The following is a 26,446-nucleotide window of genomic DNA, read 5'->3' on the forward strand; positions in this document are numbered from 1 at the left end:
TTACTGACAAGGAAGTTGAATGATCGGAGAAGTAAATGTTAATAGCCACATTTGGAAAGTACTGAGAACCACTGCTCAGGGTCAAATTCTGCTGCAACTTTTATTTGTCAGATCAGCAGATTACTGGACTTATATACCAGTACAGTAGGCATATGGCCAACTGAAAGTCTCACAGCAATAAGATGTTGACTCTTGGCACAGGGAAAAGGCTGTGCTCGGCAGGAGTTACAAGGGAAAGATGCAAATTCGCCTTTCAACTGTGTGGAGGGCTGCATATACATAAATATAACACACTTGCTCTTACAGCAATTCTTACTAAGAGAAGGGATCCACTCTTCTAGGTGCTGTGCGAAGGCAGAGCTGAATGACTGTCAACTCTCAGTAAAATGAGACTGTACGGACTGAGCAGGTAATTGCATAGAACTAGCCATGGGGTGACTATATTTTCTTTTCTCGCAAGTAATAAATTTATGGTTTGTGTTAATCATGGAGAAAGGTACTGAACAAAAGACAAATTCTGATTTCTGTTACATTAGTGCAAATCTGGGTTAACTTTGTCACTAAAATGTTTGGTCTAGGAGTGTTCCTGAAGGGCTGGTTAGGGCATACACATACGTCCTGACCTCATTCCAGCCGCAAACAGGGAGGTGTGCTGAACCTGTTTCCATGGAAAGCAAATCTGTATGCATATGCCAGAAAGGATCATGGTTTTCTGTCACTCGGTCCCTAATCTGGACAGCTGGGGATAAGGATCTCACAGGACTTTGCAACGTATACCGATACTTAGCATCAACAAGGACTCTGTTTTTCATTGTCAGCTCTTCCTATTAGGGCAATGTGAGCTCAACAGTTTGCTGAGATCCTTCTAATTGTGAGGATTTAAATAGCAAGATTGGTTTGACTGCAAGAATTCTCCTGTGAAATTTGCTCTTTGTAAAACCATCTTACTATTCTTTGCTTTAACCACCAATGCCTTAGGTTCAACTTGTACAGTATGAATTTTACAGAAAAATATACCAGGTGGTAGTGTTGAGATAGAAGGTAAAAAAACCCCAAAGAACAAAAAACCCCACCTGATCCTCAGCTTGGTCTAAATAAATCTCATCTGGTCTATGTAAATGAAAAACCCTGAACAGGGGCTGTTTTATACCAACTGAAAGTTTGGTATAAAACTGAAACTTAGGTTGCTTTCTCACAAGGATTCTTTTTATGTCCTCCCTCAGATACTTGTTTTTAACAAGGCTTGGATTTTTTTAGGTTTTTAGTTTTTTTTAGTGCATTTTTACTGATCACGGTGCGCTGTGCTGCCGTGCCTCCCCCACTGTATTAAACTGAAGAATTAGATTGTGTTTCACCTTCTTGTTCTTTTCATGTTAAGTGGTATCTGCTAATCCTTTCTGGCCTTGGCTGTTGCCTCTGAGACACCCACTTTTGCTGTATATTCCTGCTTTTGGCTTAGTTTGCAGCTCCTTCACTGGACACTCTTGTTTTTCAAGTAGGGCAAGCATGACACCTACGACAGGTTACAACACTGTCCTGATTTTGGTTTTCTGCCTAATTTGGTTATGAGTTGGCTTTGCAGTGACTTGCATGGATCACATCACCCACTGTCAGTGGGAGCTATGCGATGCTGGGGGGGTTTAGCTCTGTAACTAGCAATTGATCAAGGAGAGTTAAACAAGGTTCTTTCAGTGGCTCTGGTCTTAGTTTGTAATTGTTTATGTCTACAACTCTAATGTCTTAATTAAACTTTCAGCACATTATTCCATCTTTCATGGACTTGCTGTTTCATTAGCTCAGCTGCTAATTAGCCAGTATTTTACCCATCTTCTGCTTAATGCTAAATTACATGCGCTTTTCCCAGGTACTTAGTTTTTGTCTGCAAGGCTGAAATATCACTGAGCCTTTGAATTTATTTTGTCTTCCTGACCTCACTGGGTGGGTTTGGGGATTTTCGTTCCTTCTCTGACATCTATAGTGGTACAAACCTCAGTGGATTTTATCTCATGACCTCATCATACTACTATGACATGTTAAACATTTGCAAGTTTCTAGATTTTATAACATTTCACAACCTATTAATTGGACTGTTTCTAAGTATTTGCTTCTCAGTATTTTGAAATCTCTAGGAGGCATAGTTTGGAAGATATTAGGGTATCTTACTACTACTAAAGACATTTTTTGGCATAATAATTACAGTAAAACTTTAGCCAGTAATGCAACCACTTAGCTCCCTGGTATTACCTCTTCATAGCTTGGATGTAAAAAAAATGTCTGTAATAATAGATGTCTCCTTCTGTTTTACTTTTATTCTCTCCAAAATTCTAAAATAATTTCCATCAAAACTTCAAATAAACCCCCAGTAATTGTTTCTAGTGGGACTCTTCACCTTTTACCATCTGAGCTTCTATTCCATTCATCAGAAAACATTGTCCAATTAACTCACTTTTTTTTGAGTCAATATCACCTTCCTAAAAATACAAATTTCTACATATATATGCATATATATAAAAAACTACTCTAAAAGATCACTTGTACAATAAATAGTTGCATAGGACCAAAACCAAAAGGTGCTTGAGAAGAATAGTTGTCAGATTTATTCAGTTGATGGATTTTCTTCACTTATTCCATCATAATGATTTCATTCTGATAAATCTGAATGTTCTCTAAGAATTAAGTGTGTTTAGTCAGTCAGAGCTCAAAAATAGTGTTCCTGTGGTTCAACTTGGCATTTTTAAGTTACTTTTTGAAGCTGGCCTTTGTAATGTAGTCATACCTACTGTAAGTCTTTTTTCTCCTTTCAAAAAAATGACGTAAAATTAATTCACTCTGGTTAGTTGAAAGCCTTGGATGCACTCATTGAAACTTCTTGCAAAGTACTTCACAACTTACTATGAGGAAGAATCACAAACCAGCTTTGAATGCTTTTCCCTGCTGTTGCATTTTAACTGAAAGGAACTGTCTTGTGACTTGGTATGCTGTGTGACCTTTGAAGCAGCAAAAATTGGTTACTTGAATGCTTTCAGTCAGATGAAATAATTTATCTAGCACAGAACTGAAATGGTCTTCCATATTCTAGCTAATGGCTCTAACTATGGTAGTGTTGTAGCAAAAGGGGATCTTAATTCATTACTTTGTGTTTTAAGAGAATTTGGCAAGCATGGCTCTGTTTTTTGAAATAAAATGCCTAAGTGCCTTCTCACTCAAGTGAGGGGAGAAGCCTCTGAATGAAAGGTCAAAGAGCAGATAATTTTAAAACGTGACTTCTTAGACACAGGTGATTAGTGGGCCAGTTCTAAGCATTGGTACATTGCTTGTACTATCGTTAGCCAACTCATTGTTGGAGATGGTGACTCTTGTGGGCCTCTTTCTGAGATGTCCAGCTCATGCCATGGACTCTGCTGAGGATGTGACTCTGCAACTCATGGTTTGGGTTTCAGTGCTGGGAACATCTACTTTTTAGATGCAGAAATATTTCTTTGGATCTGGCCTCTAATATTTGGTTTGAACTCGAGGTTGCTTAGGTTGGTGTTATTCAACATGGATGGCTGGTCAGTTCCTTATTGATTCATTGCTGGAACAACCATACGAGCTATCGGTGATTTTTGACCATGATCTGAAAGAGTTGGAAATGAGCAGAGTCACTTAGGTGCTGGGAACAATAAAAGAAGGAAGACGGTAAGAAACAGGAGAAGAGAAAGTTTGCATTCAAAAACTTAGGCATTAAGGTTCAGGTCTCTCATTCATTGAAAGAGTTGTATAATATTAGATTCAGGTTAAAAAAGATTGTTCTTTGTTTGCCTGAGGTCAAAACAAAACAAGAACATCCTAGAATACAAATAAATTTTTCTTTATATAACATGAAGTGGTTTAGAAGTAGGAAATCCATTAATTCAATTGTGCTTTGATTTCTACATTGCATGGAAAGAATACCCAGCACCATAAGTCACAGAAATGGAAAGGAAGGTTAAGATTTGCTGAGTTGCTAAAAAAAGCACAATGCTTAACTCTCTGTCCAGATTATATATAAGCTTTCAGAAGTTTCACAACTTTTCTTGCTGTAATTAAAACTCACTAATATTTCTGTAGGAAGTTATCTAATGGGACTGAGAGGACTGAGAGATAATTAAATGATCAGAAAAGCCTTGTTTAGCATTTGTGAGGAAACAGGAGGTGTTAGTTAATGCAAAAGCAATGGAAAAATCCCTGGGTAAAATAGAATTTGAGGTATTTAGAAATAATATGAAAAAAATCCACCTGTAATTTCTGTTCATTCTATCAAGGAGCTGGTAAATTTAAAGGCTGTCTAATGATTTTTTTTGTAATGTAGTTAGAGTTGCTGGATAATAGTTGTATTATTATGATTAGCCTAAATCAAAGGAATGGAAACACTAATACCATTGCTTGGAAAATACCTTGATTGTTTAGGTTTCTTGCTATTGACAAGTTTTGAAAGGGCAGATTTTCCCAGGAATACTGTGTTTAAGAGTTAAAAAGCCTTTTCAAGCTGTTCCTAGGCAGTGGAAACCAGGGATGCTTCTCTATCCCTCAGCCCTGGAGCGAGGTTCAGCTGTATCCTGATGTAGACCTGCACAAACCCTTCTGCAAACTCTTTGCTTTGTGGTTTCTGTAGAAGGAAAGTTGGATGTCTGCTTCACGTTTGTGCTCCAACAGGCATCTGACCTGAAGTATTAAGGGAGCAGGATTCTGGGGTAGGTGGGTCTCCATACAGGTACTCTTTCTCCAGTCAGCTGAGCCACTCCGCTGTGTATGATTGAACTGCCAGCCAATGCAATAATATATATATAAATATAAGGAAACTCCAGCATGTAAGTCAAAAGCAACAATTAGGTGTAAAATTGAGATCTCTTCATGTTAGTTTGATATGTTAGGATCAAATATAGTTTTCTGGTTAATTTGGGTTGCACTTTGTCTCATTATTGACAGCTTGCTTGTTCCTGCCCTTGAAAGTGTGCCTTAATTTGCAAAAAGCTACATATAAATTTGTGTCTGTAGATAGCAACCACAATCAAAACAGCTTTTTGCTCATACATTATCAACATTTTTATGATGAATTATTATTTTCTTAGCCAGAAATAATAATGTTAACATCCTGAAAATGAAATTGCTTTTGCCAGTAGCTCAGGAAATGAAGGGGAGAGAGCTTTGTTGACTGTTCTCATGGGCTGGAAAGATCCTATCGTGATATGCTAAGGTAAAAATCTGGAACACATTTGGCACAATTTTAGAGAATTAGAGTCAGGAAGTAGATCCATGGAGTTGAATAGAAGTGAAAGGAAGTAAAGCAAATTGGCTGTATTTGAGACAGACTGTGGGTTTTCTACTGCCAGTAGATTAACTTGTTAAAAAGTAACGTGTTCTCTTTTATATATGGCACTTGGTTCAGGTGTAGTACAAGCGATGTGAACCAGGGTTCAAAGAAACAATGGATTTGAGTTCCACAATTACACATGCTTTTCCTTCACAGCCAGGGGTGGATAAAATTTGACAATCATATGTGTGCATATACACACATACACACTTTCTCTCTCTCTCTCTCTCTCTCCATATGTATAGAAAGATTCTTTTCCCTGTTTAACATCTTTCCCCATTTTTACATTATGTTTCTTTACCGATTCTCTAAAATACCAAATGCTTCATAAGGAAATATTTCTGGCTAGGACATATCAGAAATTTCATGTGACTCTATTATGTATACAATATATCTTTGAGAAATAGATACATTTTTCCTGTCATTTGACATTCTAGATGTCCAGTTTTTCTGAAGCAGAATTTACATGGATACATCAGTATTTTGATCACTGAAAGTCAAAGACTGTTTTGAGCTTTCTTACTTGCCACTGGTGGCTGATCAAATATTGCTGCTAGCTCAAAGGCAAACAATATAGCACTGACTTTCTTGCTCTCTTACTTTCTCACTGGGTCTGAGAGTATTTTGGGAATACTCTGGACTTTATTCAGAAGTTTGTAACCTTGTGGCAGAGGCCAAATAGGTTTGGATAGTCTCTGAGTGCAAAGAGCTCTGAGTCTAGGACAGTAACTTCCTATGTGACTTTTCCAGCAGTAAGAAATTATGCAAAAACAGAGACCTGAGCCTTGCGTTGACTGTGTCTGGCAGTTAAGTGCTGCTGGGGCATGTTAGCCTTTCTCGGAACATGCTTCTAGGACTGGGTGGCTGTGGCAACCTAGGTGTGAAGAGACTGTGTGGGCTGCAAACAGCTTTAGTCGCCTACATGCTCATCACTGTCTAGGTGGTGACAAATTTAGTTGAAGTCAGTAGTAAAACTTTAGGTCTGTAAAATTTTTTCAGCTTGAATTTACCTCCTCCATAAGAAGACAATCTGTGTCTCTTGCATTCAAATGCTTAATTCTACCCAAGGTGCAAAGTAGCAAAGGTCTATTTTAGACCTTGCTTGGCACCTACTTGATGGCTCATAACTCATTTGGTGTTACAATCACAGTCACTGCAAGGTGAAGCTATTACAGCCATAGTCAGGCACGGCTCTGAGATGCTCTGCATAAACCATGCCCAAATTTAAAAGTCTCCTGTCCCTTCTGTTCCTGACTTTGCTCCAAGTAATTTACCTAAGAAGGGAGGAAGAAAAGAGTGTTGTTGTTCCTTTTACCCAGCTCCAGTTTCAGCTTAATTAAAGGATGAGGCTGTGGTTTAACAGGATTTTGTCTTTAGTGGTGATTTAGTGGCCTCTTTGCAGGTGGTCCCCCTTTTCTATATGCTTGGTCTTGTCCATGTGCCAAAGTGGTACTTATAAAAACTGCTGTCAACAGGCTCAGAGATCTGGCTTGGTGATCTGGTTCATAGTGCAACTGTGTAAGCAAGTTGACAGTGTCAAGGGGTCCCATGGTGCCATGGGGGGCATGAGGGGAAGACCACTCAGCAATGAGGCAGCAGGGAGGGCATCCCTTAAACAGATATTGCTGTGAAGACCCCATATCACAACAAAATATCTGACAACAGTCTGAGGAACACTTAGGAAAATCTATTTGGAGAGGTGCTTTGGGGTGTGTGGTGCAGATTGCCTCCCATACAAACTGCATCCCACCCCATCAGGTGCTATCCACACCAGTATCTAGGCTGGGGACACTGTGGCCTTCAGTTAGGGCTTTCTGAACTTGAATGGGAAACTGCAACACATTTTAAACATGGAGTTAGTTTCTGGGTTTAAAATAGAGTGAAAACATGGCATAGGTGATGAGGCACCTACTGTTGAACCAAGTTCCTTTTGTCATCCTGCATCTGCATTTGAAATTGTAGTCAACTTCCATGGGGTGGGATCAAGGCTTGTCTGCTGAGGCACTTTCCATATTGAATGTCACGTACTTAAAAAGGTTATGTGACTTGCTTTAGAAATAAAGGTCTTCCTACACCAAAGGGACTTCTGTCAGCTAGAGAGTCAGCAGCAGCTCCGCATTGGGTCTTTTAAATTTTTAAGATTTAAGAGACTGGGGAATATGCTTTCACATTCCTGTGTTATAAAGCCTTAAAGAGGTTGGGGTTACAAATAGACACCTGCTGTCATTTTAGAACAGTGCTTGGTGTCAGGCCTTCATTCTCTAAATCTATTCCATCCTCCTCAGTTTATCAGTTCCACCTTCCTCAAGTACCGTGATAACAGTGGTAAGTTCTCCGCCCCTGAGCAGGATACTCTCCTCCACTGTATTGAACAGAAGGGGCTGGTTTTCCTTTCCCTGCTTTCTTCTTTTCCTCTGGTTCTCAGGCCATGTCAACCCATTGACTCTCCGCTTGCAATCAACCTCTGGTGCCAGTTTCCTTTGCTCACTTGTTATATTTTCAAGCATGAACCTACATGTCCCAGACAACCATCCCCCCTCCTTGAGCATTGACAAAAATACCTCCTTATCATCTCTCAGATCACTCCTTCAGCAGTTTGTGTTCTTCAGCAAGGAAAACTGTGATGCTTAAAAGCTTGTGAGCAATTGGCTATGAGTGGACTGCTTATCACACTGACCACTGTTATCTCGCTGTTTCCTGGTACCCAGTCATCTGACCCTCTCTTATCTCCTATATTTGGCTATGAGCATCAGCCCCTATAGACAAGACACACTGTTCTGTTTTTGCACAGGTTGGAAAAGAGCTGATATGATGAGAAATGTTGCAGAACTAGGACTACACTAGATTGTGATAATTTAAGCAATAAGTACAGGAATGATCTTAACAAATCTGGCCCAGCTTTTATACCACTGTCATTGAATGCTAGGTCAAGAGATTGAGTGTTTGGGATTTTTTTTTGTAGAGACACAGGGTATAGTAATGTGCTGGTGAAGTTGATCAATTAATGGGTTTGATGCAAAGTGTGAATTTCTTTCCTGCACTGGTGTGCAGGATAAACCTGTGGCTCTGATATTTCAAAGTAATTTACAGCCTTCTGGCAGATACTCCATTATGTACTCGATGATGCAATTATGTTCTCACCCTGTGGCATGTACACAAAGGAATGAAACATTTGTGACCCTGATTTTAAAACTGTTACTATCTATTTGCATTGTAGTAGCAAACTTTTGAGACCCCAGCTTGGATTTCGATCCTGAACATAAACTATAACAAAATCTCTGCTGCCTGTAAGATTAACATTCAGTAAAGACAAGATAACTAAAGCTAGAATCCCTTGAAAAATATGAAGCACAGAAAATTACTGATTCTGAACCTCCTGGCTGGTGCTGTAACCTCCACCCTTGCCCCTTTGACTGCCATCCAGAGACAACTGGTCTGATACCTAATATGAGTTTTCTTTGCAAAGGTTTAATGTTTTGCTTTCAAAGTGGAATTAGCTAATTTTAAATGCTTATCACTAACGTTGAGCTATACTGAATATGTGAAATACGTTTCCATGACTAGTATGATCAGTGACTTATGTTTTGACTCAGATATAGTGCTGGATGAACATATTGATGAAATAATTAAGCAAAAGACCTTTGTCATTCAACAGGAGATTCCATGTGAAATGTTGACATCTAAACAGGTGTAATTGTTTATTTTCTGAAGCTCGTGATGGGTGTGGATGAGTGTCACAGGCGAGGGTGTGGACGTGACTGTGCTGGCACATGGGGGATGAGAGATGTCACAGGCAGACCCAGCTGCAGCCCTGCCCTTTTCCGGAGGGAGCAGCTCCTGCAGCAGAGCTGCTGAATGGGGTGGGAAGCAGCTCCCAAGCTGCCGCGGTTTGCACCCAGCAACACGTACAGTGAGACAGTTCAGCCGTTCCTGCACGCTCCGTTCAGCTGCTCTCCTGCAGCAGCCACAGGAAGAGCAGAAGCGGAGAGCGGAGGCTGTGGTGTGCACGGCTTGACAGCCTCAGCGTTGGCCCAGTTGGGCCTCTTTGCTCCACTGTGAGAGCTCTGCAGTCATGAAAGTCCCTCTCTTTCTTTCATTTTAAAGTCTGGATTCAGATTTAGACAGAAACTTCAAGTAACGCGTACCTGAAACAACCACAGGTTACCCAGCTGGAACAATGGGATAGTCCTTGGTTTAGTTTATTGGTTTTTTTCCTCTGAGAGCAGAGTAAATCAGGACATGATAGACTTATTCCAGATGATTAAATCCTTCTGGATCCAGCTCCTGTGGAGGTCTGGCATAGCATCTTTGATCTCAGTATCAGCCTGTCCTGAAATCACATGGCTTTCACGAGTTCTTACAATTTGTACAAAATTCTGTTGAAATCGCCAGTTATGCCCCATGGAGCACTATTCACTGAAAAAAAAAGATCACTTGTCTCTCTGTAAACAAGTGTTGTCAATAAAAATAATTTACAAGAACAAAAGCCAATGAGATGTGGTTTCTTAGCTAAGTGTTCAGCTGGGTGATGGAAGGAGAAAGATACCTGCCAGCTAAAGCCAGCAGAAGGTGATATATTTACCCACAATTTCTTAAACTAAATACCAATGTGATTTTAATAGGACCATTAGAAATGGGAATGGAATTTTAACAGCATTAATATTACCTTTTATTTCTTAAACTGATAGAGTGTAGCCCAGAAGAAAACAAGTATTGCAGCTGAGGTTTTCAGTACAACCGTAAGATGTAGTTACCTCAACCATATTGAAAGTCTTTGGGATTTAAACATTTTAATCACTTTAGGTATCTTTGAAAATGATGGTCTAAGACCCTTTCTTTTGGATTATAATGCCATGTCTGTGACTGTTTTGTTTCTTCCCACAGAGCAGTTAGTAGATAACAAAGGTGACTTGCATAGTCATTTGTATGAAATGAAATGAGTGCACTGCAGATCTATCATCCCCATGACATTAATTAAGGCCTAAAGACTTTGGCCTGTCACTAAATTCCTCCCCCTCATGAATTTACAACATACAGCAACCTAGAACTCTGACCTAACACACAGGATTACTTGGATTATTTTCTGTGGTTCTTCTTCTACCCACTGCTTTATTCTTTTCATATACAATGTCATTATCAGAATATACTGTACATTTAAAATTAATTATCACCAAATATTTGTTTATATTGTGGTCAAAATACGTGAACCTGGTTACAACAAATTTTCTTAGCTGTGTTCAGAATGCATGTACATACAAATGTGGAAACTGCATATGCTAATATATTTGCAAATGAGCAGTTTGCACCTGTGAGGAGGAACTGGACTCAGCGAATATGCTCAAATCTATCCAAGTCAGTTTCTGTCCAGCCTTACTAGTAATTATACACAGGAGAAAGACAACTTGGGAGGCAGTGGGATCAGATATAGGATTGGGTTTTAGTGCCTTAAATTTCATGTCTGAACACAGGAGAATTGCCTATATGGACAATACTCGTATGAGACCAGAGGCCTTGGGGACAGCACTCTTCTTCTGGGATCACTAAGAGATTGTGCATATTAAAGTCATCTTGGCATCTTGTTTCTTTTCTGAATATAGGATCAAAATCTTGGAAGCAATGGCTGTAAAGTTCAAAATATCACAAACTGGTGTGAAGTAGTGGGTGAGGATATATCATGGACAGTTCATGTACATTAAAGGTGATTATTTGTTGTTGTTGGGTTTGATTTCCTTGCAAATCTTTCAAAAGATTTGCAAATTAATTACCAGCGTCTGTTTTCACACGTTAAACTTCTGCTTTTCTTTATGCTAAGCCTTTAAATAGATATTGATTAGTCGTTAGCACTAGATGTAGTAAACATTCTTGTTTAAAGTACCAATATTTATTCTCATCTGTATAAATATATTTTTCACATGCTTGACAGTCTAATAGGTTTAGTGTTACTACATGATATATTTAAACATTTAAGGAAAGGTTTAAAAAATTAGTTTAGCTTTCTAGGAGACTAGGACACCTAAAAAAAGGGAATGCATCATGGAAATGTAATTGTCATGCTATAACAATAACTTTGTGTATGTTTAGTTTAATATAGCCAATGACGAGTATGTCACTGATGGAAGAAAACCTCTTGTTTTAGAGCTAATTCCCAATTTAAATTAAATCAATAAGAGAGTATCCTTTAAAATACAAATCTGGCCAAGAAAAATTATATCAAAAAATAGTTGAGATAAGACACTTTTAAGTAGTAAATTTTCACATAATTTGCAAGTGGAAATTTAATGTTATGAATGAATACATTATTTTTCTCCATTCCACAATCCAAATGTAAAATCAATGTTTTATGTTGGGAAGAGAATACAGATAAAAAAGAGAGTATAGATAAAAAAAAATTCTCATCCAAATGAGAATCACAAGCCAGATCCATTTATGCTTTTGATGGTAAAAAGAGAGGGTTTGTTTTTTTTTTCCCTTCCATGGTGCTAAAAGCATAAATCAAAATGACATTACTCCTTAGGAAAATTAGGCCCTTGGATTTCAGTGGACCTGCTTGATGTGAGGTGGAAACAAATTAGAGAGTTAAGAATTTTCTGTTTCAGAAGCATTAAGGTCTAGGTATTTTTAATGCTGTTTCCCAGGCCGATTACTACTTTTGTCACAAATTCTAATCCACTTCATTTCATGATCTAGTTTAAACTCTGATTACTATCATGTTTTATCTCTTGCCTGCAAAGCTTTTCCACTTCTGTTTGGATAAAATCTTATTCTTCTTTGAAGAGAAAGCAGATGTCCCAGTAGATATTCTCTTATAACTTTGCTTACATTTTCCACCAGCTCAGCATTTGCTGGGTTCAGTGATATGTTTGTCTTGAGTGTGTGTTTTGATGATTTCAAACGCTGATATTTTTATTTATTTCCTTTCGTTCTGTTCTTGCAGTCTTCTGTTCAGATCATTATCCATCAAAGGGTACCAGTTCATCCTGATTTGAATTAATGAGAATTTGCAGAGACCTTTTTGCTCTTCATTGGTCTTAGCATACAAGTGGATTTGCCTTAGTTTTTGCTTTCAGTTTACTTTAGCTTCCCCAGCAGTCTAAATATTCTCAGATGCATCTTCATGCATGTCTTTAAATTGCTGGAAATTCTTAACCAAAAATTTGATATTTGTATTCAGAACTTCACCTGATTCTCTTCCTGTTTGTTTTAACATAACAGGACAAAGAAACTAGTTCTATTAATGAAGTCATATTTATCCCAAGAATATTAAATGACTATTAGCTTATTATATATCATTCCACGCTGACCATTTTTCTGGTAATATCCTTATTAGAGATCAACAGGAAAAATCATCAGCAGAAACTCTGCATGGAATTTGAAAAAAATTACTCACTCATTCAGCTTAAATTTTGGCATTAAAACTTAAAGTAGGAAAACCCCCACCTTACTTTACTGATATATGAGTCATATAACTGCTTGCATTATATTCAAAGTTTTCTTGAAGGGAAAATGTATGATTTCAATTTTTTCCATTTATTATAAAAAAATAATGCCAGGAACACACTATTCCCTTCCCCACAGCAAGCAGCTGTCGTAAGAATTAAGAATTATTCATTGTGCAAGCTCCATTTCAGTAGCTGGTGCTGCCTCGTTTCACCTTACTTCAGCACAGGACCATTCCTTAGGGAACCATTCTGTGTGTGGATGGATGCCAGATTCTGGCCCATTTTGATTCAAGGTTTAGATAATGAAACTCATGGTTTTATTTTCCCCCATTGTTTTGCTTCTAGCCAGTGAACTCCTTTCAGTGATAGTCTTTGCCCTAGAAAATGCTCATTCTATTCCCTCTGTATTATTTTAAAACCTAAATCCATTTACTCACCTTGTTTGAAGAGAAAGGAAAGGAAAGAGTTTCTTTTCTACAGAGAATATTATTTCTTTCTGCCTTGTGATTTCTCTTTTAAGAAGAAAATAAAGTAGTGATGTGTTAGTGAAACTAATCCCAAGTATCTTGGAGATATAGACTGGACTGAACTTTTGATTGAGCAAAAGGGGGTCGCTGGTTTTGCCCCAGCCAACAGCTGCGCACCACGCAGCCGCTTGCTCAAGGGGATGGGGAGAATGGAAAAAACAAATTCGTGGGTTGAGATAAAGACAGTTTAATAGGATAACAAAGGAAGATAATAATAATAATAATAATAATAATAGTCACAACAACTACAGCTGCATCTACAACAACAACTACAACAATAACAACAACAATAATAATAATAATACAGGTGATGCACAAATGCAATTGCTCACCACATGTGGAAGGAACATAAAGAAATCTGACACCCAGTTTGTTTCTGAGCAGCGATCCTGCCTCCCGGCTAGCCTCCCCTGTTATATACGGAGCACGATGCTATATGGTATGGAATATCCCTTTGACCAGCCTGGGTCAGCTGTCCTGGCTGTGCTCTCCCAGCTCCTTGTGCACCTGGCAGGGCGTGGGAAGCTGAAAAGTCCTTGACTTAGAGTAGACACTACAACTACCTAGCAACAACAAAAATCCTCAGTGTGTTAGCAATATTATTCTCACACTAAATCCAAAACACCAAAACACTATACCAGCTACAAGGAAGAAACATTAACTCTGTCTCAGCTGAAACCAGGACATAGCTCCTTGCTCTACCCCACTGTAGGAACCGACTTTGATCAACACTCCAGTCTCCTGTGTCAGTCATGTATGTCATGAGATATATTATTCAAAGGAAAAACAAAGTGCCTGCAGTTTCAAATTCAATTGTAGAGACAGCTTTCTTTAAAAAAAAAAAAAAAAACCCCAAAAAATCATTCCTCCCAATGAAATACAACTGTGTTTTACTATAGCCTTTTTAAAACTGAAGATTTATGCAGTTCCTCCTGGAAACACTGCTCCCAGGCAAAACTGTGACACTTTTGCTGCCGCCTTATGTAAAGGGCAGCTCTGGTGTTCATGATCTCAGAGTGGAGTGGCACTGTGCTCCTGCTTCTTGCAGCTTTGCTGTAGTGCTGGAGGGAAGGTCTTTCTGCTGGGCAATGCCTACCCTTGTGATGACTCCCACCTTGTCGCCCTCCATACTTCCTGTTGTCGGGGAGAAAGGTGAGGTAGAGGGACAATGTTTCATCCCTTGTTCTCTGGTAGTGCAAGAAGAATCAGTGGAAGAGACCTATTTGTAAATGGCCAGGAGAGCTTACTCCCTGCCAACACTACATCAGTCCTTAATTGAATCTTTAGCTAAAAAACTTCAAGGCTTTTTTTGTAACTATCAGGAATTAATAGTGGAAGGAATGTTTTAAATTGTTTTTCTTTACCTTTATGTGAAATGTTCAGATGCAAGTTTATTTTGATCCCCGCTTGGTTTTGAGCCTGATTACATTTATAAAATACTTTGCCCAGCTTTTTACCCTCCTGCTGGAAATCTCTGCAGTATTTTTAATGTAACCTAAGATGCCTTATAGTGTCTTAAAAATTAAAAGCATGTAGTTAAAATATATATTTGGAAATGTATTCTCAGGGAATCATGGCAGGTTCTCTTAACTGCATTTTTACATTGCAACGGCAATAAAAACACACTATGGCCGTGATGAATGTAGAAATGTTTATTTTCTGTTTAGATTAACAAATGCACCTTTAAGTGTCCTCTTTTAATGACTGTTCTCTCTCTCATTGAGCTCTGTGCTGTGACTGTATCAATGGGTTCAAGTAATCCCACATCTTCTGAACATGGAAGTTCCTAAAATCTTTATCCAATTTTTTCTTGAGGAAAACTGCATATAATGGAAAAAGAATGTCAGCACAGGGCAGGAACTGACAGTTCTGCAAATGCCAAGGGCCTTTCAGCCTTGTGTCAGGGGATGATTTTGATCTTTGGAGATATTTAGCCATGTTCTTTTAATTTTCTTGATTTCCCTTTGTCTTCCCCACGTCTATTTTTTTTCCCGGAATTTCTGTGCAGGGTTACTGAAGTTATTCTCCCCAGCCCCCAAAGCTTTGTTGGCCTGTAATGTACTGACTTGGGATAATGCAGAGTGAGGTTAGTGCCATCTCCAGAGAGCTGGTCATCCCCAGTGACTCTGTCTTCATTACAGTCTTTCATCCCCATGGAGTTGCTTTAAGTTACTAAAGGCTAGTCATGAAAAATGTTGCTGCCTCGTTCTCATGCTTACATGCCTGAAATTGCATCTACTCAAAGTCACACTGTGTCAAGTCTAGAAATATATTCCCAATTTGTCTCTGGTTGTGTTGAGCTGTTAAGTCAGAGCAAATGTGAAGCGCTAGAGGAAGATAATACAGCTACTAAAAAAGTGCATCAGCAACTGATTCGTAATTGTCCTGAAGTGGCTTTCTCTTATTGCTGAAGAGTTTTTTTAAGAGAAATTACAGAGCCGAAATCACAGCTTGCAGTAGAACAGTAGATATTAACATCATTTTGTTCAAGCTGTTGACCTGAGTTAGGAACTTCATAGGATGTGCCTCAAGATGTAGTCATCCAGAATAGCCATCACCCAGGGGGCGGCACTTGAAAACTGAAGATTTGTAATTGTGCCATATAATTACAAAATTCTGTCATTTGTCTGTGTCATGTCGTGTGTCATGTGCCATTGTTCTTCCCCTCCCTCCCCCCTTTTATTCCTTTTTTCTTTTTTGCTCTTTTTTGCTCTAGTCATGTGTGATGTAGACTGGCATGGTCCTTTAAGAAAGAAAATTGTTATAGCCATGATCTGATGATCTGATGCTTATCTTTAGTACCCCATCCTTTCTTATTCTTTTGCATTGTCTGAATTCACCACAGCAGTTCTCTCTAAGTACAGATATGATGTCTAGCATGTTGCTGTTAGCTCTCTTCATTTCTTATATTGCTCTAACAGGTCTGGAGACATTGCCAGTTTCCTTCCCCCCCCCCCCCCCCCCCCCCGCCCCCCCCCCCCGCCCCGAGATAAGTATCTAAACCCAGCAATTCCAGAAGACAATTAATCTTGACTATTTGTCACCATTACTCTGAAGTAAAGTTAGATACCTGATTTTGACTAGACACCTAACTTTTAGATATCTGAGCTATTGTGTATACCTGAAAGTGAAGGCCTCAAGCTACGTTCTTTTGGCTGGTGAAATACTTCACCAGCAGATGATTTATGGATGTCCTGAAGTGGCTTGCTGTCACTGGTGAAGACACCTTTCATTAAAATTACAGACCCAAATCCTCAGTGAGCAGCAATCATGTAATGACAAGATATCAGATTGCTGCAGCTGAGGATACAGCCATGAATGAAATGGATAAACCATTCATATAGTTTAAAAAAAAAATCTGTTACACTTACATTAGACCAATGCAAATTCACAGAAATCATGTAACATCAAATCCTAAATTAATTAAATGGAGTGAAAAAATCAGATTCTTCTGATCCATAATCTTTATATGTATTAAAACCAAATCAGAATTTTTCTACTTTGAATTTGGCTGCTGGGAAAACAAATTCAGGAAATAACATTAGAGCAAAATTAGAAAAAAGGATGTAAACACCCTAGATCTACTTCAGTACTTTACATGCTTAGTAATTATACACACCGATGCAAAGTATGTGGAAATAAAATCTTTTCACATCAGGATGAGGAAACATTTTATATCAGTTTTGCATCCCTAAAAGACTGAAATAAAAAGAGCACTGGCAGCCCCTTCAGCAATTCTGACATCATGTCACGATTGCTCCTGGAAGGCAAGTAAGCAGGGTAGGTCGCAGTTAGGCCAGATTTGACTTTGCTGTTAACTAGCTTAATAAGGGTAAAATAGATTAATAGGAGAACATAATCTTCATTATCCAATCAGAAGAGGAGCTAAGTTACTGTGTGCGTTCAGAGAACAGCCACATTTCGAGCTCAGGGTGCAGGTGGAAGCCCGGCAATAGGCTGGGGGCTCCCCCATCCACCGCACAGGGTACAGCGGGTGAGAGTGTCTTCCCAGGGGCATGTCTTACGCGTGGATGTGACGCAGAGCCCTCCGGGCCCCGAGAGAACAGGGGTGTTCTCCTGAGCTGGGAGAAGCTGAACAGGAGCAGTTAGGAGAGTCAGAGAGGTTCACTAATGAGGCCCACGGGGGCATCCCTGCTTCCACTCAGAGTCTCGTGTTGCTGAGGAGGATGCACGTCTCAGGGCAAGAGAGCTCTCGGGCAGGATGCAGCACCCAGCTGGTGCCACAATGTCTCCTGTGCTGTAAGTGCTCCTGCACTGCGCGGGAGCTTCACGGCTGGGAGGAGCAGGTGGTGGGAGGGGGAGACTGGCTTCATAGGCATGTGGATAGCCAAGTTTGCAGTGCTGGAGAGGATCACGTAGTATTTTGCCTGTCGGGTGCAAAGGCAGCAGACCTCACAAGGTCTTAGTTTGCTTTGATTAGGTTGGTTTGAGGAGTAGGGAAAAAGCCACTGGTCTTGGTCCGTGTTGGCACAGCTGACATGGGGAAGTGCAGGAGAAACAATCTGCATGGCAAATCCAAGCTGCTGGGCAGGAGACGCCTCCATGACCTCTCTGCTCTGAAATACTGCCCATTCCAGCATAAGGCTCACAAGATAGGCAGAAGTCCAGAGCCTCAGGTCATGGTTGACTCAAAGGTGTCGAAGAGTTCGTATTAGGAACTGGTAAATGTTTTGGCAATGTTGTATCCTAGAAAAATAGGCATACTTTAACCACAATGGAGCCTGCCTGCTGGCACTGAAAATTAAAAAGACCATAGAGGATTATCTAAACTAGAAACAGAGGGAAAGCTGACAGGCATTGAGGAGCACTTGGTTCAGTCTGATGCAATCTTCAAAAAGGATGTGGCTAATGTTCAATGCACCTCCCATTGGTGCCAGGAGGGACATAAATAAACAATTGTGATAAATGGAGAATGCAAATCAGGCTGCTTATACAGTGCCAGTTGAGTAGCATGTGCAATACTGAGCAAGGCCAAAAATTATAGATGCTTCTCTAGCAATAGTAGAAGCCTAAAAGATAAGATAGAAAAATTGGAATAGTTGGCACCAGTGGCAAACCTGACAGAAGATGCATCATAGAGACTGGTTGAAGGGAGGTTAACAAGGTTATTATGATGCCAGGGCATCAATTTTATAGAAAGTGCAGATAGGATATTAGGGTGTGGGAGAGGCACACTACAGGAAGGATAATACAAAGTACAAATACAGTATCTGCATTATATTGTGGGAAAAGGAGAGCACTAAGGAATCTATGTGGGTAAAATCTGGCAATTTAGTAATAAAAATGTAGCATTAGGATTACGTTACCAAACCCTCCACCCCAATAATGACAAAAATGTGAAACTGAAGAAGCTGCAGCTCAGGTAAAATGATAGTAGATTTTAACTATCTAGATACAGTTCATCCTACAGAGTTCTTCCTACAGTTCTTCCTACAGAGATGTAGGAAGAAAAAAAATTAATGCAATAAAAACCTCCTTCCTATATCAGCTTGTCTCAGAACCTGAGGAAAAACCCCAGATGTTATCCTGAACTTGAGCTCAAGTGGTGCACAGGACCTCACTTGAGAGTTACTAGTGAGTGAGCCACTCTGTAACAGTGATCACAATATAGTTGAAGTTAATCTTTGTATCATGAGAGAAAAAGACAAAGAAATCCAGCAGACAGATATTCAGTTTCAAGAAAGAGCACTAGATTAAAAAAGAGACAGGTAGTAAAAAACCCATAAATAAAAAAATTCAGCCAGCCAACCAAAAAATCCTGTAAGGAATAGTTCAACAAGCAAGAGCCTGGAGTATGTATTGCAAGCCCAGTTAAACTGTGTATTGCAATTCCAGGAGAAAATGAAGTCATCAAATGAAATCTCTTCAAGGCTCAAGGGAAAAGCTATCATAGCAAATGATGGGAAATGGAAAAGGTTACTATCTTAGGGAAAAGAATGGTAGTTAAAAAATGGAACGTCTGCAAGCAAAGCCTGTAATACATGGCAAGTAGAAAAATAAATACAAAATTAAGAGGAATAAAAAAGAATTTGGAGTACCTTATAAAGGTGTGTAGCCTACTCTGCCAGAGAAGTGGTGGTTTAGCCCTCAAAGAGGGGTCTGGATGGGCAGATCATGGGACCTACAATCTGGTGAATCTGCCTTCCATCCCTGACAGGGGGTGTGATAAATAAACCATCACGGAGTACATGAATAAAGATGGTTTGTTGGGAAGGTTCCTGTAAGGGTAAGTCCCACCTCACTGGCCTGGTGTGGGTCTCAACATTCTGGTTTACTGGGCGTGCCAGTGAGTGTGTAGATAAAAGGGATCAAGTGGTCTGAGTATGGTCACTTGTAGAGGCCAAGAATTGGTAGACGAGTCACGAATGAATCAGTATTGGGACCGGTTTTATTCAAGATCTTCATCAGTAACCTGGAAAAGGGAGTGAATTGTGAAATCTCTGATTTCACAGATAATAGTAAGTGATTTTGGTTAGTCAAATACCATGCTGGTGGTGAGGATCGTCAAAAGGACCTCAGTGAATGAGTAGGAATAAAACCAACGGATAAACTTCAGAGTAGATAACTGTAAGGCAGGAAAAATAATCCAAATCATGTTTACATGATGCTGAACTCAGAAATGGCAGGTACAACTCAGGAGAGAGATTTCATCCATCATTGGCAGCTGCCTGCAATTATCTGTTCAACAAAGAATGGCATCATCAGGAAAGGTATTGACAACAAACCAAAAAGTATTATTTTGCTCCTATTTGAAACATTGATGTGCCCATATCCTGAATACTGTGTGTATTTCTGTTCTCTGCATCTCAGAAAAGTCAGTGGAATTAGAGAAAATACAGAGAAGGGCAACTAAAATGAGGAAGGAGGTAATGTAATTGCCTTACACGGAGACATTAAGGAGTCTGGAAATCAAGTTTGGAGCAGGGAAAAGACTGTACGACCAAGGTTTGCAAAATCTACAAGGTGGTGACTAAGGTATATGTGGAACCGTTATTCACCAAACCCTGCAGTACTAGGTGAGTGAGCAGTATCTGAAGCCCACAGAGGGTAAGTTTAAACCAGACGATAGAAAGTACCTTTTCACACAGTGGGTAGAGGACTGGGTTTATTGGTGAAACCAACAGAATTTCTTGCAAAAAGAGATTATGGAGACTAATAATATCAGCAGGATCATAAATGAATCATAAAGAAAATCATGGGAATCCGGTCTAGAGACAGAGACTAAAAGGAATAGGCAGGGACATGCTCTCTAACTTCAGTAATACAAAGATTTTGGATGCTGGAAGTTGCTAAGAGGAAGGGACTGAAGCTAATCACCATTACTCTCCCAAAATAGCACCTCTTATTACCTCTGTTACAGACAGAGTGCTGGCCTCAATGGATTAATGGTCTGACTCAGTATGGCATTTCTTCTGTCCTTACATTTTGTAAATTTACCCCAGTTTGAAGTGAAGGTTCTTTCAAAAATGTTCTTGATCTTTTAAGATTTCTTCCTCTTCTTTTCAATTACCACTTCAAACCTTCACTAATAGAACCTGAACCAAGAATAGTGATTATTTCCACATAATAAAATAAGAGAACTGGAATTTGTCTGAAAAGTGGTAGAACAGAATGGGAGGGAAGGAAGAAAGCAAAACCTTCCTACCTATTTCGGGAGCATTAGTCATGCTTTGCTGTTATTTGATCATGCTGTAAATATCTGTGCTATTTAACACAATGTTCCTAATAGGGTCAGTAAACTGGCACCAAAAGTACCTTTACCCGTTAACTGTCCTCACTTCCTGCCAAGAGGTCTCCATCCAACCTCCATGCATTACGAGAGCCTGTGTCTTTGCAGGTGATCAGCGTAGATAGGTTTTAGTAGTTCCTCATTCAGTTGCCCCTACAGCAGGAAAATAACAATGCGAAGATCCAAAAATGCAAGTAAGCTCTCCACTAGGAAGCTCAAGTATATTTTGAGCCAGGCTCAAAAATATTTCAAAAATAATGAGCTAGTTTAAAAGATCATGAGATTTTTAGTGAAGGCAAATATGCTGGTTTTTCTGCCTTGACACTGGGGTTTTTGAATCTGGTCAGGTTAGGTCTTTAAGCTTTTCCACAATTCTTGCAGCATTAGACACTTCCTTTTTAAGGAAAATGAAGCTTCTCATTGCTTCAGAAAGTGGGGCTATAAAGAACATGACAAAAACCTAGGAATGTGGCAACAAAGATACCTGCTACATGACACCTTAAGAGAGTGGGAGGTGTCTCATTGAGCACCTGCTCTCAGCCAGTCAGAGATGAACCTTGAGGTTTTACATATGATTAGCTCTGCTAATAACCTATCCATAGATCTGCAGGACAGCAGAAGAAACAGAGCCTGCACAGCCTGCAGTTCTAGTTAGCCTTTCTCAGCATGTGCTAATACTTTGTGCTTTAATGCAACCCTGCACAGACTCACTCACAGCCTGTCCATATTTGCATATGCAAACCTCTAAGCTCTGAGCTGTAATTTTTGTTTCTTTACATGCACACATATGCCCAGTTCCCATGTTTTATACTGCTTCTGTGCATAGTTCTCGTAAATCTTATTAATCATTTGGATTCATATTGTAAGAGAAAAGAGCAGGAAATAAGTTCTGAAGTAGGGCAGACTGGTATGACCTTCAGCTGCACAGGTACAATTACCATCTTTCACAAATACGTTAGCAAATGAAATGTTGCAATTTTCCTTTCATTTCACTGGTTTCACAGGGATGCCAATGTAACTCGTGATTTACATCAATGGAGGACAATAATGACTTTTTCATCTGTTTGCACCAAACCCCAGAGTAGGATTTAAACAAAGACAGCCTTATTTCTTGAACCAACCACTTCCCACTCCTCCAGGCACGTTTATACATGCATAAAATCTCTCTAGACAATTATTTACTACATTTCTTGCCTTTAATCACACACAGTCTGCAGATTAAAGAGAACAATGTTTTCCGGAAGTGTACCTTTTTATTCCATGGTGACTAAGAGCCATTTCTGTGAAAGCGAAAGTTCCCAGGACAAACTAGAAACTAACACCAAAATGAATAGTGCTTGCTCCTAACTGTGGGTTCAGGAAGATAAAACAATGCCTAGTGTTTATGAAAATTGCTTTCAGGAACCACTGGAAGAAATTAAACTGCTTACTATCTACATAAGTTTTCATTCAAATGATAAAAGAAGCAAGGAGTGCTCTTCCTTTATTTTCTGCTGCTTGGACATTAATGGGTTGTACCACTGTGGTGGAACACCTAAAAGTGGGAGGAGAATTACAGTTTTTGTCTTCACGCCCTATAAGGGAAACGTTGTAGTTACACTTGACTTTGATATAAAAATATCCTTTGAATACTCATTGCAAACATTGCCAGTTGTTAGGTACAGTGTACAGACTGGAGTAACAGATTCTGAGTCTCAAAAGTCCTGTTGAAGTCAGTGATACTTCCCAGATTTCCTCAAGGATTGTCCCTTGTGCTTGAATATATACACTCTTCTTTCAGTTCTGATTATTATGCATAGCTGATAAACTCTTTTATCTTGTATAACATTACCTTAGTGTTACACTTTCCTCAATCACATTTTCAAAATGAATGCAATTTGTCAGAAATACTGCATTATCTTGAGAGAAAACTATATAACTATAAACTAGGAAAGAAAGGGGGGAAGTAAGCATATTTAAGCATGTCTCAGTTATCTTGTAATTAGAATTAGAGTAATTTACAGAAAAAAATTCACGATACTCTTCAGTTACTATCACGCAAGATGGCTTCCATTGTGGGCTACATTGCTGGAAATCTCCCAACTGAAATGTCTGAAAAGTGAATGCAAAAGAAAGTATGTCTATTTAAAGAAATCATGTGTGCCTTGAGGGGAAAACAAGCCACGTGTGTGCAAGATGGGTATCGTTAACTGACGGCAGTGTTTGACAAGGGAGGAGACAAAGCAGACAGTACTAGGGGGACAGAAGGGCTAAGTCCAGATAAGAACTATGGCAGCGGCAGGTTCAAAAAGGAGGATAGCGTTCAAGGCCAGGTTGGATGGGGCTTTGAGCAACCTAATCATTGGAACTAGATGGTATTTAAAAATCCTTTCTAACCCAAACCATCCTGTATGAGTTTACAATATTCCAAGTCACAGGCCAGGACTATCCTTCTAAAAATGGTGGGGGTTGGTGTGTATGCTCAGGACACAAGAGAAAAAGAAGTCACAGTAGTTAGCATGAGAAACGATAACTGGAGTCATCACAGTTCACATAGAGCAGCACATAAAAATATCCCAGTTGTTTAGCAGAAGGGCTTCAGCAGAAGCCAGTAACACCATGTTAGAGGAGCATCAGCCGTACTACGACCAAATTCTATGAGTAATGTAACCTGTTACTGATGTTATGAAAAAAGAGATTAGATAGATTCTGAAATTAGCTTTCTAGCTAAGGATCATAAGTTTATCCTAAATGTTACCATACCTGCACAGTCATATTCTTATTTTGATAATTTAGGAAGGGTTAAGTTTGCATGTACGTTTATAAGTAAAATCACATACTTTCAAAGTACCAGCTAGGCAAATCTATTATTGCACGTGTATCCTTTTTCTCTTGTTCGGATATAATCACATGTAGTAACCACATGTATGGACAAACAGAATTCCATTTTTAACAATGTTTACTGGAGAAGTTATCATTCAGTTAAGTGAAATAACCAGAGCTAGTAGCCAGGCATTTGTAATTTCATTCATACTAGGACCATATTGTTTTTGTGCTCCCTTAGAAGGTTTTCCACATACGGAATTTATTCTCCTCCTTGATCAGTGTATTCAGGAAAGACTTCAGAAAGCCTATGGAGTTACACAGATGTAAATGAGGAGAGGAAGAACAAGCCCAGCTGACCCCATAAGTTGCTAGATTTTTGTGAAATAAAAATCCCCAGTCTGTGGGGAAACTGCAGCATCTCAACGCTTGTTGGAATAGCAGATTAACATAATCAAAAGATCATAGTACTTTTGACTGAAAACTCTTCTGAAAAATCTAACGATTAGTGTCCCAGTACAAGCAGCTGAGAATCTGGCCCTTGTTTTGATACCCTGATGAGAACCATGAGTTTTGGAAAAATCTGGCCTACGTTGTCGTTCTGGATACTAAAAATACGACTTTATACATGCAATTCACGTCACTTCTGTATTTAACAGTACCCAGTGCAGCAATGCCACCATATGGTGTAGTCCTCTTAGTTATATCAGTAACTAAATGACAACACGAACAGGAGCTCATGGAAATACAGCGATCATGAGTCAGTACGTGGGTAACAGTGCCAGCTACAGACATCCTCAGAAGGAGAGTGGGAAATGCCTGAAAGAATTCATTAGTTTCTAACGTCCTTCTCCACTATTTTTAAGCCCCTACCTAGTTTCTATCTGTAGGGTTCAGAAGCAGGTTCATGTCTCCCATCTTTTGAACACTGCAGGATGAGATTTTTCCCCCACACCTTGGAATAAGACAGGCCATGTGCAGTTGAGCAGGTAAGAAACGTGTAAGATAGATCGACTCTAGTTTGCACTGAGTTTTTTCTGCCCCAGCATCCTACCTCCAAGGGGAGAGTATTCCCAGTGCTGTTGTGCTGGGATCCTCAGCAGAGTGCATCTGAATTTTCTCCGAAATTCCAGTTTTTATGAGGCATACAGGAAACATATAGCATTTTTCCATCAAACTGAAAGAAAATCCCTAAACACAAACCTCGTGTACAATATTTTCCTTCTTTATTTATATATCTTATCATTTCTAGAAAGGCTTGAGACGTGGAGTTAGGTGTATTCCATTCTGTTCCTTTAAAAGCTGCTCTGAACTGTTTGCAAATGTAACTATTCACAAAAGATGAGTCCAATACCAGATACAAAAATTCCTTAAAGTTTTGGCATTCAAAAAGCGGATCAAAATTGCATTAACTCTGCTCTCCTGGACAGCTCCAGTTTGAGTATCCACTATACCCTTATTTCCTTCTGCATTTTTCAAGTAGGTAGTCCATTTTCTACGGTTCTTGTAAAGTGTCGTATGCTTTTAGAATATGTTTGAAGGGTACCTACACTTACAGTTTGTTTGCAATATGCTTGGGCATCCTTTGCACTGAAAGCTGATCTGTTAATGTACTGTAACAGTTATTATGGACTTCTTCCAAAGTACATTAATGTCAATGGAAGACTCACAATAAATTCAGTGACATCCAGATCAAACCCTGTTTCCTTATTATTACTGTGCGAAGGGACACAGATAAATAAGCTGTTCTCGCAAATATTTCCTGAAGTCTGCTCTCACGGATGCCACACCACTTGTTTGTGCTGAGAGGTATACTTTAATAGCATTGGCACAATGAAACTGGAATTCTTTCTCACAGAGAAAGAGACACTATTTATATCACTGGGGATTCAACTCTTTTTCTAAAAAAAATATTGGCAGACCGAAGATTCTTAGGTGTAGATTAGTAAAAAATTTAATAGAAAAAAAGATTTAAAAAACTGGTTCCACATTTACATCCTCTTCATGATTTACCTGTTCTCTTCATTTTAAACAAAGAGATTCAAGGATAAAAACTTTACTTTTAATAGCATACCACTCTAACTATGCATCATGTGAAAAACACTTTTCTATTAAAAAAAAAAAATCATTTATTTCAAGAGCTTAAGTCTAAAAAAAGAGCCATGGACTGATTCCATTTCTGTTTCTAGAGACCTGTGCAAAGTTCTGAAAAGATTTCTTCCTTGCTAATCCCAGTATCTTTAACAGTGAATAGTTTTCAGAAATCCCCTTTGTATTTATACCAAGGCCTTAAAAGACTGTTTGATTTTTGATACATAGCATTCACCAGCAGCTGGAACAAAAACATCACAGAGGAAGAACAGATGCTCTCATGGGCAGTTGATATTAATATCTTTCATATCCAGAATCTAGAATTACTGCTCTGTGATTTGCCCTCATTAACAGTCAAATCAAGTATGTTTATCCCTGTAACACTGCAATAACATTTATGATACTTTTTCTGGTACTTATTAATACAAAGACAATCAAAGAAAACTGCTCAGTACCATCTGATCCCTATTGGTTTTTATAAACCTTATATAAAGCTTTCTAAGGT

The 26,446-nt window shown here is 39.1% G+C and overlaps 1 long non-coding RNA gene across 1 annotated transcript in view; it reads left to right on the top strand.

Moving 5' to 3' along the window:
• Positions 1 to 220: 220 nt before the first annotated feature.
• The window catches only part of LOC129206268 (uncharacterized), a 51,540-nt gene continuing 25,314 nt past the window's right edge, over positions 221 to 26,446 (top strand). The window contains exon 1 of the long non-coding RNA XR_008577076.1: positions 221 to 409. This is a non-coding gene — a long non-coding RNA (uncharacterized LOC129206268). The remainder of the gene's footprint in view (positions 410 to 26,446) is intronic.

Source organism: Grus americana, chromosome 4, assembly GCF_028858705.1.
Source record: "Grus americana isolate bGruAme1 chromosome 4, bGruAme1.mat, whole genome shotgun sequence".
Classification (NCBI taxonomy): Eukaryota; Metazoa; Chordata; class Aves; order Gruiformes; family Gruidae; genus Grus; species Grus americana.